This window comes from Lemur catta, chromosome 5 (genome assembly GCF_020740605.2).
Source record: "Lemur catta isolate mLemCat1 chromosome 5, mLemCat1.pri, whole genome shotgun sequence".
Lineage (NCBI taxonomy): Eukaryota > Metazoa > Chordata > Mammalia > Primates > Lemuridae > Lemur > Lemur catta.
The window spans coordinates 67420876-67435457 of record NC_059132.1 but is presented as its reverse complement, the minus strand read 5'-3'; the positions used below and the strand labels follow the sequence as shown (position 1 = coordinate 67435457).

Here is a 14582-nt window from a genome sequence, read left to right as displayed (position 1 = left end):
ATGATAACCACAAAGAAAATACTATAAAGTATATATAAAAAGGAAATGAGAAAGGAATTTAAATATTTCACTACAAAAAATCAACTAAACAGACAAAAAAGGCAAATGATAAAAAAGGTCTAAGGCATATAGAAAACAAATAGCAAAATGACAGAAATGTTTCTCCTTATCAGTAATAACTTTAATAATTTTTCCACTTTATCGAGATACAGTTGACAACTAAAGCTGTGCATTTGATATGTGTATATGTTGTGAAATATTTGCCAAAATCAAGCTACAACATAGCCATAACTTCCCATAGTTACTATTTTTTTTCTGTGGTGAGATCACTTAAGATCTCTTAGCTAACTTTGCTAAGATCTGCTTAGAAAATTTCAAGTATATGATACAATATTGTTAACTGTAGTTAGGTTGTTCTACTAACGTACAAAAAATGATCCCCAAAACTTAGTTATCTTGCATAACTGAAATTTTGCACCCCTTGACCATATGAATATGTTAAATGTAAATTGAATTCAATTCTCCAATCAAAAAACAAATAATGGCAGAATATAGAAAATCATAACTATATGCCTTATATAGGAGACTCACTTTAGAAAGACAAAAATGTATTGAAAGTAAAAGGATGGAAAAAGTTATTGCATGCTACTAGTAACCAAAAGACAGCAAGGGTGGCTATACTAATATCAGACAAAATAGATAAAATAAAAAAATATTTTATAAGAGACAAAGAAGGGAATTATATTTTAATAAAAGTTTCAATACAATAAAAAGATACAATTAAATTCTTACATTTATGAAAACAGAGATGAACCTTGAGAACATTATATTAAATAAAATAAGTGAGTAACAAAAGACAAATACTGTATGATTTCACTTATATGAGGTACATAGAGTAGGCAAAATCATAGAGACAGAATGTAGCATGGTGGCTGCCAGGGCTGACAGGAAGGAAAAATAAGAAATTTGTGTCTAATGGGTTTTGCAAGACAAAAAGGGTTATGGAGATGATGGATGGCAGTGATAGTTACACAACATTATGGATATATTTATTATCACTGAGCTGTACATTTAAAATGGTTAATATGGTAGATTGTACATTATATGTATTTTACCATAGCAAAAAAAAATGGAAAATATCAATTTAAACATCATCTTGTATTTGTGAATAGACATGTTGGTTTACATGTCTTAAATAAGTAAATGAGTTAATATTTTTTAAATGACAGGTTACAATGTTTGAAAAATATTAAGTATTCGTTAACTGTTATGTGATGTGTGTTGTAAGTATGAATGTACAGCTCAATATCATTGTGATGTATAAGTATAAATGTGCAGCTCAATAATCAAATAAAAACAGTATTATTTCTCATAGCCATGCCCTTTCTTGATCCATAGTCTTTGCATACTCTTAGATATAATGAGGGACTTGAACTTCACTGAATGAACCATGCACTCTCAAGCCTGCTGTTCCCTTTCCCAAGGATACTTACCTACTCTTTCAGTTGGCTATCATCTAAACTGCAAGACTTGCATATTTTTTAAAAGTATTAGCCTTTAATACTTAATTTGACTTACCTTTTCTGTTCTTTCGTGGTGTATATATTTCTGCAACTGTTTCATATTGCATTATTAAATGTAGAGCAGTTGTTGTCTTCTTCTTTTTTTTTTTTTTTTGAGTCCTTCATTCAATGAGATTTTAGAGACTGGGATAATGTCTATTACATTTATAGCTTCAGCATTTAGCTGAGCGCCTGAAAACGTGTAGCAGTTAAATCAATATTTGTTAAATGCATGAAGATTAAACAATGATCACATATGTGTTTCCCTTCATTTTTTTCTTGCCTACCTTATTGCATATGATAAGAGATTAAATCAAAGTGTAGTAAAAAATCAATATGCTTAATGAAAACTGTTATTAAAGAAATTGAATCTAGAAATTGTGGAGCTGTGCTAGGCTTAAATGATTGATTGCCAATAAATACTTGTTGATGGATAATCTTGCATGTGGCTACAGTAAGAAAATAAAATCTTCAGCCAGGTTTTAAATACAAAAAGTCCACAAAAATTTTCAACAATTCATAATTGAAAATATAAGAACCATCACTCCATGACTTGTTATTTGTGAATTTAAAAATTATCGAATACCTACTACGTGTCAGTATAGTGCTATCATCATAATGCAAAGTTGAATTGGTGAAGGTTCTGGTGCTCAAATTTTGTAGCCCAGAGAAGGAGGGCCAGAACACAAATAGTTTTATTACGATGCAACAAGTATTGTAGTTAGTGTATGAAGAATTTACAGGGAAAAAAAGACAGCATGTTCAAAAATAAGAGGTGTTTGTCTATTTTTAAAGAACACACTGGATTTAGGTAAATGAAGGGGATAAGAAAGAGATTTTCAGTATTGAGAAGAATGTGTTCAAGAATAGTATAATCAAGCAACTTAACATAGAGAACGGCTAGTGTTATGGAGAGTTTACAATAAACAGTGAATATCGGAGAAGAGTAGGAATAATTATTAATAATAGGGAAACAAACTTTCTAGAACAAGCTAAAAACTTTTATCTTTTTCCCCAGGAAGCTACAAGAAGCCATTAAAGGGTTTAAAAAGGAAAGTGAAATAGCCACATGTAAATTTTATGAAGATCTGTCTGGCTATAATACGAAGTACGGATTCGAAGTGAGGGAGCAGTCTCAGTAGGCAAGGATAAAGTTTGAAGATGAGAAATGATAGGCCTTAAACTGCAGCAACTGCGGTGGAGATGAGATGACAGAATGAATTTAAGATAAATGAAAAAGTTAAATTCACAAGGTTTTGTGACAGATTAGATTTGAGGGGAAAAAAAATGAGGGGAAAACCTGGTCAGACTGTTTTCTGGCTGTGTCTCCACTGACTAGGAAACACTACAAATGTAGGTTTGGGGATAATGATATTTCTTTGAATTTTGCACATTCAAATGAAAAAATTGGGACCCAAAAGAGAAATTTCAAGAAGAACTTCAACTTTGGAATTTTCTAGCTTAAACACAGTAGTTGCCTGGGTCCATGGCTCAGAAAGATAATGAAGAAAAATTAAAAATGCATACTTCAATAAAAGAATATATATAAAAATAGTTATTTAGCCAAGATTCTTATTTAAAAAATGTTATAGTGAGGGCATGTTTCAATATTAATATTTCTCATAAAATTTAAATAATATGATTTTTTTAATAATTTTGGAAGCTGAACTTGAATTTCCTATATCCTCAACAAACTCATATGTAAATATTTCTGCCACTCATTCTCACATGGATATTGCATTTTTATTTGTTACTATTTTCAAAAATAGGTTCTAAAAACTATGGATAATGACATTTAAAAATACATTTTAAATTACTGATTTTAAGTCATTTTTGAGATGTGAATTGTAATATAGAGGGCTATAATACATCAGCAGGAAAAAGTAATTTAGGAAGACTATTCATTTTAAAACAATGTACTCTTAGGTGATTTATGATCACATGTGGTTTCTCCAATTTAATAATTAGAATTGATCCTACATAACATGTATTTAGGTGGAAAGTTAATGCATGTTTCATGCTTTATATTTGTGAAAGAATTTGAAATTCCTCAGCCATGCCAATGCTCACTGCTTATTTGGCTTGGAAGATTTTGAATCATAAATATTCTCTGATTCCACTTGGATTTTTAGAGCTACAATGTCCTCAGGCCTATATTAAAAATGAATCGGTGATAAAAATTATATAGTGAGCAGTGTGTTCTATTACAAACATTAAATGTCTACATTTTTAGTTGAAAGAGAAACAGGAATGAATTATTTATAGTCTAGGGATGACAAAAGTCAATAGCTCTTTTTTAAAATAACTAATTTTGATGGTATCCTCTTAATATAACCCATATGAAGACAACACTATAGGAATCTAAAATGGTGAAATAAGATCTTGCTAATTAAATTATTTTTATTGTGATATAAAATTTCAGCTCTGCTACCAATGAATAGCCTAAAAGATAAAAACACCCCTTTCTTTCTTTCTGTCTGTCTGTCTGTCTGTCTCTCTCTCTCTCTCTCACACACACACACACACACACACACACACACACACACACACACACTTTTAAATTCATACTTTTAAGGGAAAAAGTTATATTTTCTCATTGCTTTAAATATTACAATTAAATATTAATGGCATAGTTAGAACGCTCTACTACTAAAATCATTCCTTTGAATCTCTGGAAACTAAATATGACTTGAAGATTTTAGCTATAATTTTAAAGTATAGTATACATACTGAAACCTTTTTTCTATATAAGATATAATCTTATATATGAAGCATTTAATGACTTTTAAAATCCAGACATACAATGCAAATTTTATTCATTATGTTTTGATATGCTATCTCCCAGTACTAATTTTGCCAGCTATGTACTGGAAAATCTAGGTGTTTATTATTATTGTTTGTCTTTAGCCTACACGATTAAAAAAAAACAAAAACAACAACAACAAAAAAACCTAGGAATATGGCAAGTTGTTATACCTGCAATTGGATTCTGGTTTGAATTTAAATGATCATTTTAATTATTTAATATCTGTGTATTTTATTTTAACAGAATATTTTGCTTTAAATGAAGATTATCTATATATGGTCTGAATCACTTTAAGTCACAGCAAAGAGATTATCTTAAGAATGATCCCTTTTTACTCAGGATATTATAGCTATTATTACTGTTTTACTTATTTTTGATATTGAGTTACAATAGTTCTTTATATATTTTAGATATTAATCCTTTATCAGATATACAGTTTGCAAATATTTTCTTTCATTCTGTAAGTTGACTTTTCACTTTACGGTTGTTTCCTCTGCTATGCAGAAACTATTTAGTTTTGATGAAGTCTCACTTGTGTATACTTTTGTTGCCTATGCTTTTGGTGTCATATCTAAGACATCACTGCCAATAAGATTATCATGAAGTTTTTACGATATTTCTTTTCGTAATTTTACAGTGTCATGTCTTTTTTTAAGCTTAATCCATTTTGAGTCCATTTTTGAGTATGGTACAAGTCAAATGATTCATTTGTATCTGCATATACAGTTCTTCGAACATTATTCATTGAAGAGATTATTTCTTATCCATTGTGTATTTTTGGCACCCTTCTAAATATCAATTGACCATCTATGTATAAATTTATTTCTGGGCTTTCGTAAGTCAATATATCTATCTTTATGCCAGTACCATGCTGTGTTAATTACTGCAGCTTTGTAGTAAGCTTTGAAATAAATGAGAGTTCTCCAGCTTTGTTTCTTCTTTCTCAATATTACTCAGGCTGTTCAGGATTCTTTGTAGTTCCATGTAAATTTTAGGATTTATTTTTCTATTTCTGTAAAAAACCGTGAAATTTTGATAAGGATTAAATAGGGTCTGCACATCACTTTGGGTAATATGGGCATTTTAACAATATTAAGTCTTTCATTCAGTGATCACAAGGAAGGCTTTTTATTTATTTGTGTATTCCTAATTTTTTTCATAAATTGTAGTTTTTAGAGCAAAAGTATTTCACCTTCTTGGATGAGATTATTCCTAAGTATTTTATTCTTTTTGATGCTATTGTAAATTGGATTATTTTCTTAATTTCTGTTTTGAATAATTCACTGGTAGTACATAGAATTATATACATCTACAACTGATGTATGTCGATTTTATATTCTACAACTATAATAAATTCATTTATTCCTTCTAACAGAGTTGCCTGTATGTGAGTATACGTGTGTATGCACGTGTGTGTAATCTTTAGGGTTTTATACATATAGTATGTCTCTTGCAGAGATAATTTTACTTCTTCTTTTCTTATTTGGATGTCTTTTAATTCCTTTCCTTGTCTAATTGCTCTGGCTAGAACTTTCAGTACTATGTTAAGGAGAAGTGGCAAGAGTGGGTGTCCTTGCCCTGTTTTTGCTGTTAGACAAAAAGCTTTAAGTTTTTCACCATCGAATATGATGTTAGCTCTGGGATGTTCACATATGTCCTTTAATATGTGGATTCCTTCTATACTTAGTTTGTTTGGAGTTTTTTAAATCCTGAATGGGTATTGAATTCTGCCAAATGGTTTTTTTTTTGAATCTCTATAGCAAAGACAAGAAAGTAAACAAACAAATTAAAAAATGGCAAGAAAATTGAATAGACATTTCTCTGAAAAAGAAATACAAATGGCCAAGGGATATATGATATGACATTCAATATCACTAATCAACAGGGAAATGCAAATCAAAACCACAATGAGATAGCACCTCATACATGTTAAGATGTCTATTAGAAAAAAAAACCCACAAAAGATAACAAGTATTATCAATGATATGGAGATATTGGAACCCTTGTACACTGTTGGTGGGAACGTACAGTGGAACATCCACTATGAAAAACAGTATGAAAGTTCTTCAAAAAATTAAAAATGTAATTAACATATGATCCTGCTTCTGATACATATCCAAAATAACTGAAATCATTATCTTTAAGAGGTATTTGCACACCCATGTTCATTGTAGCATTATTCACTATAGCCAAGATAAGGAAATAAGATGAATATCTATCAACAGATAAATAAATAAGTATATATATATATATATACACTTATATGTGTACATATATATATGTATATACATATATAAAATAGAATATCATTCACCCTTAAAAAAGAAGGCAATCCTGACAATGTAGATGAACTTAGAGGACATTATGCTAAGGGAAATAAGCCAGTTACAGAAGGACAAATCCCACATGATTTCACTTCTATGAGAAATCTAAACAAGTCAAAGTCATAGAAACAGAGAATAGAATAATGCTTGCCAGGGACTATGGGAGAGGGAAATGAGGAGTTGTCTTTAATGGGTGTAAAGTTTCAATGCAAGATGAATGAATAGGTTCTAGAGATCTGCTCTAAAACATTGTGCATATAGTTAACAAGACTGTATTGTGCACTTAAAAAATGTGCTAAGAGAGTAGATCTGGTGTTATGTGGTCTTACCACAATAAAAAGAAAGAAAGAAAGAAAGAAAGAAGGAAAGAAGGAAAGAAAGAAAGAAAGAAAGAAAGAAAGAAAGAAAGAAAGAAAGAAAGAAAGAAAGAAAGAAAGAAAATGAAGTGAATCGGGGGGAAACATGTCTTTAGCACTTCTTTCATGCATTTTTAAATTCTCATGTTCTAAAAATGGCATCCAAAAACAGTAATTTTATTGTTTACTGTAAGACAGGGAGGAATACAGTATTTACAGGGTCTGAATTTTATACAAATTGGGTTGGGTTATCTTTGGTCCTCTTTAAAAAAATACAAAATTATGATTACAATATTGCTAGAGCCCCTCCTGTGCCAGATATAGGACTATGAAGTGAAGGGCCTAAGTTTATGTTCCATTAGCTATACTAAAAAGCTGCCTGCCTTGAGGTATTAGGGGAATTATTTCTTTGGAAGTTAGTATCTAAATTCATGTATTACTACACATTTTTCATGTTTTAATTGGCTCCTGAATGTGTACACGACAGCGTATTATGTGGACAAAAGACTAAGAGGAGTACATTCTTCCAGCAAAGTTGCAGATCTGTCAGAACTTGTGAAAATACTGAATGATCACAGAGAAATCAATAGTGTAGGCTGAATAAAGCCTATAAAAAATTAGCTACTAACGTCAGATATGCAAAGGACAAAATTTCTAATGCCAACTATATTGGCAACCAGCAGAGATAACTAGGTAACCAGATATTCAGATGACAAGAGGCACAAATTTGGTCTGACTAATTCAACGTCTTAAGACCTATCCAATGAGAGAGATAAGTTAGGACCTTGAAATTTACATCTTGACCTAGCATTTCAATTCTAGATTAGATCTGCAAGATTTTCTTTTCCCAAACTGTTTACAATACTGGTGTTTATACTTCATTTTGAGACAGACTATATTCTTATCAAATTTGTCATATTTTTTCTCCCATGCTGGCAGAAATAAACTCAGTTTCTACAAAAAAAATGATCATAATAAAAAACTGTCGTACCGAATGTACAAAAAACAAAAAGCAGCATATTCAAGGAAAGGCATATAAAAGCAAAACAAAGAACCAAATTGAAGACTGATTCAGTTTACCATGGAAGAAAAATGGTGTGCAGAGTTGCAGAGATTTAAAGTCAGATGGATAATCATATTTAATCAAGTCAGAAAAACAACCACAAAAGTATAAAGTAGAGCATTTTATATTCTCTTAAATGGCCTTGTATAAAGTGTTAAAGAGTGCTTGTTGCCACCAAATATCTATTTTCCTGTTCCTCCTCTGTATCAGAGTGCTGAGCGGTGTGCCCAGCTAAATGATTATATTGACCAACCACCCTGCTATGTTTATTTTAGTTATTGCATGGCAGTAAACTATAATATAGACAGTTTTAGAATTTCTAAGCAGACTCTTTACAAGAGCATGGCTGGAGCTTCAGCAGCCCTCTTGAATCCTGAGATGACCTTAAGGATGGAAGCCATGGTCTTGTAATGCTATAGAAAATGATGGATGACTGAGATCCAGATGCTTTATGGAGAGTAATGCCAGCTGTTTAGAGTATGTTTTATGAAAGAATAAACCCCTATATATTGAAGCCACTTTTTTTTTTCCAGTATCTTCTGCTCAGTTCTGGGCACAATTACTAATACAGTTTAGAAATGTATAGATAACAAAATATTAAGAGGAAGAATGAGAAAACAGTAAAAGTCACATGACATTTTCACAGTCCAAACATTTAATCCCGGTGATATAAGCCACATTACCATTTGTATAAAAGTGGCTAAACACAGTATTCAAACCAACTTGAATTTTATATAGAGTGCCAGATTTAGCAAATAAAATATAAGAAAAATCCACTTTAAGTTGAATTTCAGATAAACTAGACTGATTTTTATAAAAGCATGTAATAAGATAAAAAATATTTATAGTATATCTGAAATTTAAATTTACCTGGGAGTTCTGTATTTTATCTAGCAACCTTACCTGTTAAGTTGTTGAAAGTCATAATAATATAAATCAAATCAAATTTTTTTCAAAGAAATAATATTTTCATGAGTGTTTTAGTTTTGGTATAAATACAATCAACAATGCCATAGTGAATCAAGCTACTGATAATGATTAAAGAAATAACATACATTTTATTGAGTATCAGGTATGTCATTGATTTTATGACAACTATTGTATATTACAGATGAAGAAGCTGAAGTTTAAATCTCTTTAATAAATCCACTATAGCCACAAAGCCAAGAAGTGGCAAAACTAGGACCGGAATCTACTTTGGTATGATGTAATTTGATTTCAATGTTGAGTTTAGACTAGATTATAATATAACTTAATGAATGGTGAAAATTATAGATATTATAAATAAAATATAGACAATAATGTTTAGGATCTTCAGACCTAATTTCTCTCAAGTTAAACAAACAAAACAACAAAAGCTTCTGCTGTCTAGCTGCCTACCAACAATTTTCTTGGTAAAGTCAACACATCCAGAACAGTGCCTCATTTCAACTTCTCTTTTTCCTTTACTCCTGACTGCCCATCCTGCCGACCTATTCTATATGCTTTCCCTACATTTCTCTTGAAACTATACCTTTATCCCCATGCTTGCCTCTCCTTTCTTAATTCTGCTTCCCTGACAAAAGCAACTTGCAAACAAGGAACCAGATCAAAATAAGCCAATTAGCTTTTTCAGGAATTTGGGCAGAAAGAGCATTGAGGAGACACATACAGACAAATTCATTCAGCTGAGTGAATATAATGGCACACTTTTACAGAAAGGATTAATAAAAGATTGCTAATTAAGAGGTAAGATATCATGATTCCTAAAGCTGCCCTGAATTGAAAAAAATCTTCCATTTCCAGTGGCTATTATAACTGGATAAAATTTGGTTCTGGTGTTTTCTGTGAATTCCCAATCTCCCTTAGTACTACATGTACCCTAATGATAAATTCCTATTGTTTTAGGCAGATTAAAAGCATCTGTGCTCCTTGAAACATATATAAAGAAAAAGAGAAGAAAGAAGAGAGAAGGAGAAAGAGAAAAGAGAAAATACAGATGTTGTTTCATTCAAAACTTACAATGTGCCTTATATAATGTTAACAGCTTAAAAATGTTTAATCTCTTTAATTCTCACCAAAAATGAGTTAATTCTATTGTTATCTTCATTTTACAGATAACGGAGCTGGGGCAAAGGGAGTTTAAATAACTTGCTTGAGGTCACATGGTTCTTAAGTGACTGAAGATTAATTGGAATCCAGACAGTCTGAATCCACAGCTCATGTTGCAAACCACTGTCATCCCGGCTTCTGTGGTTCAGTGGTGTGCTTTTTATTCATTTGATGCAAAACAGAAGACAGGCAAAATGAAAGGTTTCAAACATCAGTTGAATATCAATCAGTCTAACACATAATAGCAGAGTATAACAGATCTATTTGTAATGTAGAACGGCCAGAATTATTTGGGATACATTTTCCAAAAGGTAGCAGGAATCTGCAGAACATCTCAGTCTCACATAGTGGTTACATTCTTGACCTAGAGTCAATCAGGCCACGTAAAAATCGCAGCACTTAATACCACTTATTAGTTCAGTGACCTTCAGTAAATAATAACCAACTGAGTATCTCTCTTATCATAAATTTCCACCAATGTAAATGGGCATGAGTCCCTGCTTCGTGGAGCTGTTTTTAGAGCTAATGAGAGAGATAATGAGGTAATAAGATAATGAGAAGTAATATGAACCTATCCTATTAAAGAAATAAAATTATATATGCAATGTATGAAATGGGGATGAAAAGTATAGTCACAGGGTTTATTCTGCACTTAGGAATAAAATAAAAATATTTTTATCAAATATAGCAGATATGAAAATGAGAGGATATAAAAATACAGGATAGTTATGCTTTTTAGATGCATCTCCAGTATTTTAATTTTTTGCAATGAGAATGTATGTATATATTCTAGATAATCATTGAATCCTATCTAATATATATACTGAAAATAAAAAAGAATTTTGCTAATTGTTATTGCTTCCTTTTGACATTAAAGGCACTTAAAAGTTTAACTTTACATAATTTAATGGGAATTGAAATCATTTTGTGAAAATAGATAACATACTAATAGAATATAAAAACTGACTGACTTCTGAACTTTCTGAACATCATTTTTACTTGCAAACAAAGTGAGAATGTATTTTACTACAGGAAGATCATCTTGATCCTTCAACACATTAGAAATCCACAGCTGAGGCCGGGCGTGGTGGCTCATGCTTGTAATCCTAGCACTCTTGGGAGGCCGAGGCAGGAGAATCTCTCAAGGTCAGGAGGTCAACACCAGCCTGAGCAAGAACAAGACCCTGTCTCTACTAAAAAATAGAAAGAAATTAGCCAGACAACTAAAAATATATAGAAAAAATTAGTCAGGCATGGTGCCGCATGCCTGTAGTCCCAGCTACTTGGGAGGCTGAGGCAGGAGGATTGCTTGAGCCCCAGGAGTTTGAGGTTGCTGTGAGCTAGGCTGACGCCACAGCACTCTAGCCCGGGCAACAGAGTGAGACTCTGTCTCAAAAAAAAAAGGAAAATAAAAGAAAAAAAAAAAAAAGGAAATCCACAGCTGATAATGAAAAATTCATTTTATGCAAATATAATTCTATATGTTTCTTAAGATAATTAAACCTCAAAATTAAAGAGACAACATTCTTAGTGGCAAATATCAGAGCCCATTCTTACTAGTTTTAAGCAGGAAATGAATCTAGTAAAGAATATTAGGAAGCTCACAGAATATTCAAAAGAGCAGAATGTCTATCTTGGGGTCTAAAAAGCCAGGAAAGATGACCAAACCACATATTCAGACTGGCTCATTGAAGACCCTGTTGCAGCTGAGCACTCAACCACCCCCAGAGCTCTTATCACTATTGTCCTTGAAAGCGGGATTCTCTGTCACAGCACTCACCAGGAAGAATGGACCAGGAAAATAAATTCTGTAAAACACCTGAATATTCTTGTTTTTGTTTATGAAATGGAGTTTTGTTCATTCGTTTGTTTGTTAGAGTCTTATTCACATATCTGCTCCTTAACTACAAGGAGGGCTAATCAAGTAAGCTTTTTGGTTTCCAACTTAAGGAAGCAAAAATCAGAGTAAGAATTACCAAAATATTGAAAACATTGAAAACATTGAAAGGGTGTTCAAAAGGCATTGGGTAACCAGAAAACACATCAAATGTCTACTAGCAACAGTGCCGACTACACATACTTGCACACACACACTATATATATATAGTTTATTGATATAGTGAAGTACTTATAATAGCAGACTTTGAGTAGAAATAAGTATAAAATGAAACACAGTAAGTGATATTTTGTAACTTTTTTCACATTATAGTTATATTAGTAAATGCATGTAAAATGTATTTTGATAATTTGGCTATTGGTGTCATAGTATTTAAACACATCAGGAGTATATCGGAAAATTAAATAAATATCCCTCTTTCAAAGATATCTTTGAATGTTCTCTGTTGCTTAAATTTTGAAAGGCTAATAGTTTTGTGTACACTATAGACTATGAATATTTGTTCAGCTTAACTAAATATGGCTCAAAATGAAACTGAACCTTTCTAAATATTGGAAATGTTTTTATTTATATGCTCTATGAAGTCTATCCAAAATAAATTTATCCAATAAAAATCAAATTATTTATGCCAGAACTTATCTAATGGTTATGCATATTTTAGATACCTAACTTATCCAATAATTATTTTTCTAGAAACTTTGAGTTTCTGGAACAGAGCCAAGACTTAGGAAGTAAGCAAAGTAACTGACAAGATCTGTGCACAAGAATGTATCCACTTTTGCAAGTTGTCCATAGAAGATCATTCATAGCATATTCTTGAAACAATTTAAATGAGCTTATTTTGAGGTTTTCAGACGATAGCACCCTGGAATGTACGGGTTTATTGAAAATAATACTGGAAAGCTTAAGAATAAGAATGTCGATTCAAAATAAAATACAAAGCACAGACATAATAATCCGTAAAGCAAATCCATGATGATTTTGTCTAGAGCCTTGTTTCTAAAAGAATCTTGAATGCTCCTGAGATTATACATTGAATGCTCAACGTTCTTGATATTTTAGAGAATTAAACTCCATTTTCCATATATACTTTGAGGAGAATTCCATATGTAAGCAAGTTTAGAAAAATTCCATCAAAATTAAACATAATAAAAATTGAAGTAGCTTCCTGTTTTTGGTATATTCTAGGATCTTAAACAAAAACATTAGGAAAATGTAACAAGTAGGATTTGGGCTCCTATTCTGGGCTTGTATTTGAGAGGTTCTGTATGAAGCAACAAAGTATGAGTGAGAAGGTGACAGCTTTCCTGAGTAATGATAAAAACTATGCAAGAAGAATGTGAAACCCCAAAATCACCAAGGCAAAGGATTGCCCCACCTCATTTCCACAGATAACTTTGTAAGCACAAGATTTTTACTTCTTTTCATCTTCTAGGATAATGTTCACTTTTTGATGCTCATTTTAAACATATATCATGGAAGGAACAGATGAAATCCTTGGAGTTTATTTATGTTTCTTTCCCCCTTTGAAAGTGTATCCTATTCAATTGAGTTTAAATTCTGAATCCCTAGGAATAAACTTGAGTAGAGAAACATGTTCCTTCATTCTAGAAAAATAAAACATGTTTTCATTTGGATTAATATCTCTTGTTTCTAATACATTACAAAGAATTTAAAGTACAAACTGCCTTTACCCTCTTTTTTAACTTTTCACAAGCTATAGACTGTTTCTCAACCTTAGCAACATTATACAGAGGTTGTTAGTAATTATAGAAATTCTGACAGTCAGACCTTTAGCATATAAACGTGATTTCTAGAAATAATGAACCAAGAATTGTAGAGTACAAAGGATTTTTTTTCCTGCCCTCCCCATTTATTGAGCAACTACGCAGCTCTTGCTCAATCATAATACAGATCAATCCATGTGAGTGGTTCCCTCTTGGCCCAGTGAACACTCGACCCCAGATTGGCCAGAGTATTATATTCGTGAACCAAGTAAGTATTTAAGTGAAAGCCATGCAATGCCAGTCACACAAATTTCTAGAATGTATTCCATAGATATCAGAACACAATAAGTATCTATATCCTGTATTATTGTAAAAAGCATTTTCTTATGCAAAATTAATACATGCACGTGTTAGAAATGCAAAAAGTACAAGAGGATATCTGTTGGAGGCAAGTCTACATTCTATTCTGGAACCTATCCTGGGACCCTATCCCTATCACAAACACTTGAATAATTGCACAGATGTGGTTTTACGAATTTTTTATAAGTAAACAATATATATTTTTAGATAGAAGATTGTGTAAGATTTTAATACAAACACATATAAATATATTTTCATATCAGCCCATATAAATCACCAGTTTGCAATAGCTATATAGAATTTCATTGCACACACATACACACACACACACACTCATACACACAATCACATGTTACCTATTGACGGTATTCTAACTTTTTACTTTTGCAAAAATGT

The 14582-nt window shown here is 31.6% G+C and overlaps 1 protein-coding gene across 3 annotated transcripts in view; it reads right to left on the bottom strand.

Moving 5' to 3' along the window:
* Positions 1 to 14582, bottom strand: part of FSTL5 (follistatin like 5) — a 633702-nt gene that overhangs the window by 200870 nt on the left and 418250 nt on the right. The gene's annotated exons all lie outside the window — the stretch shown is intronic.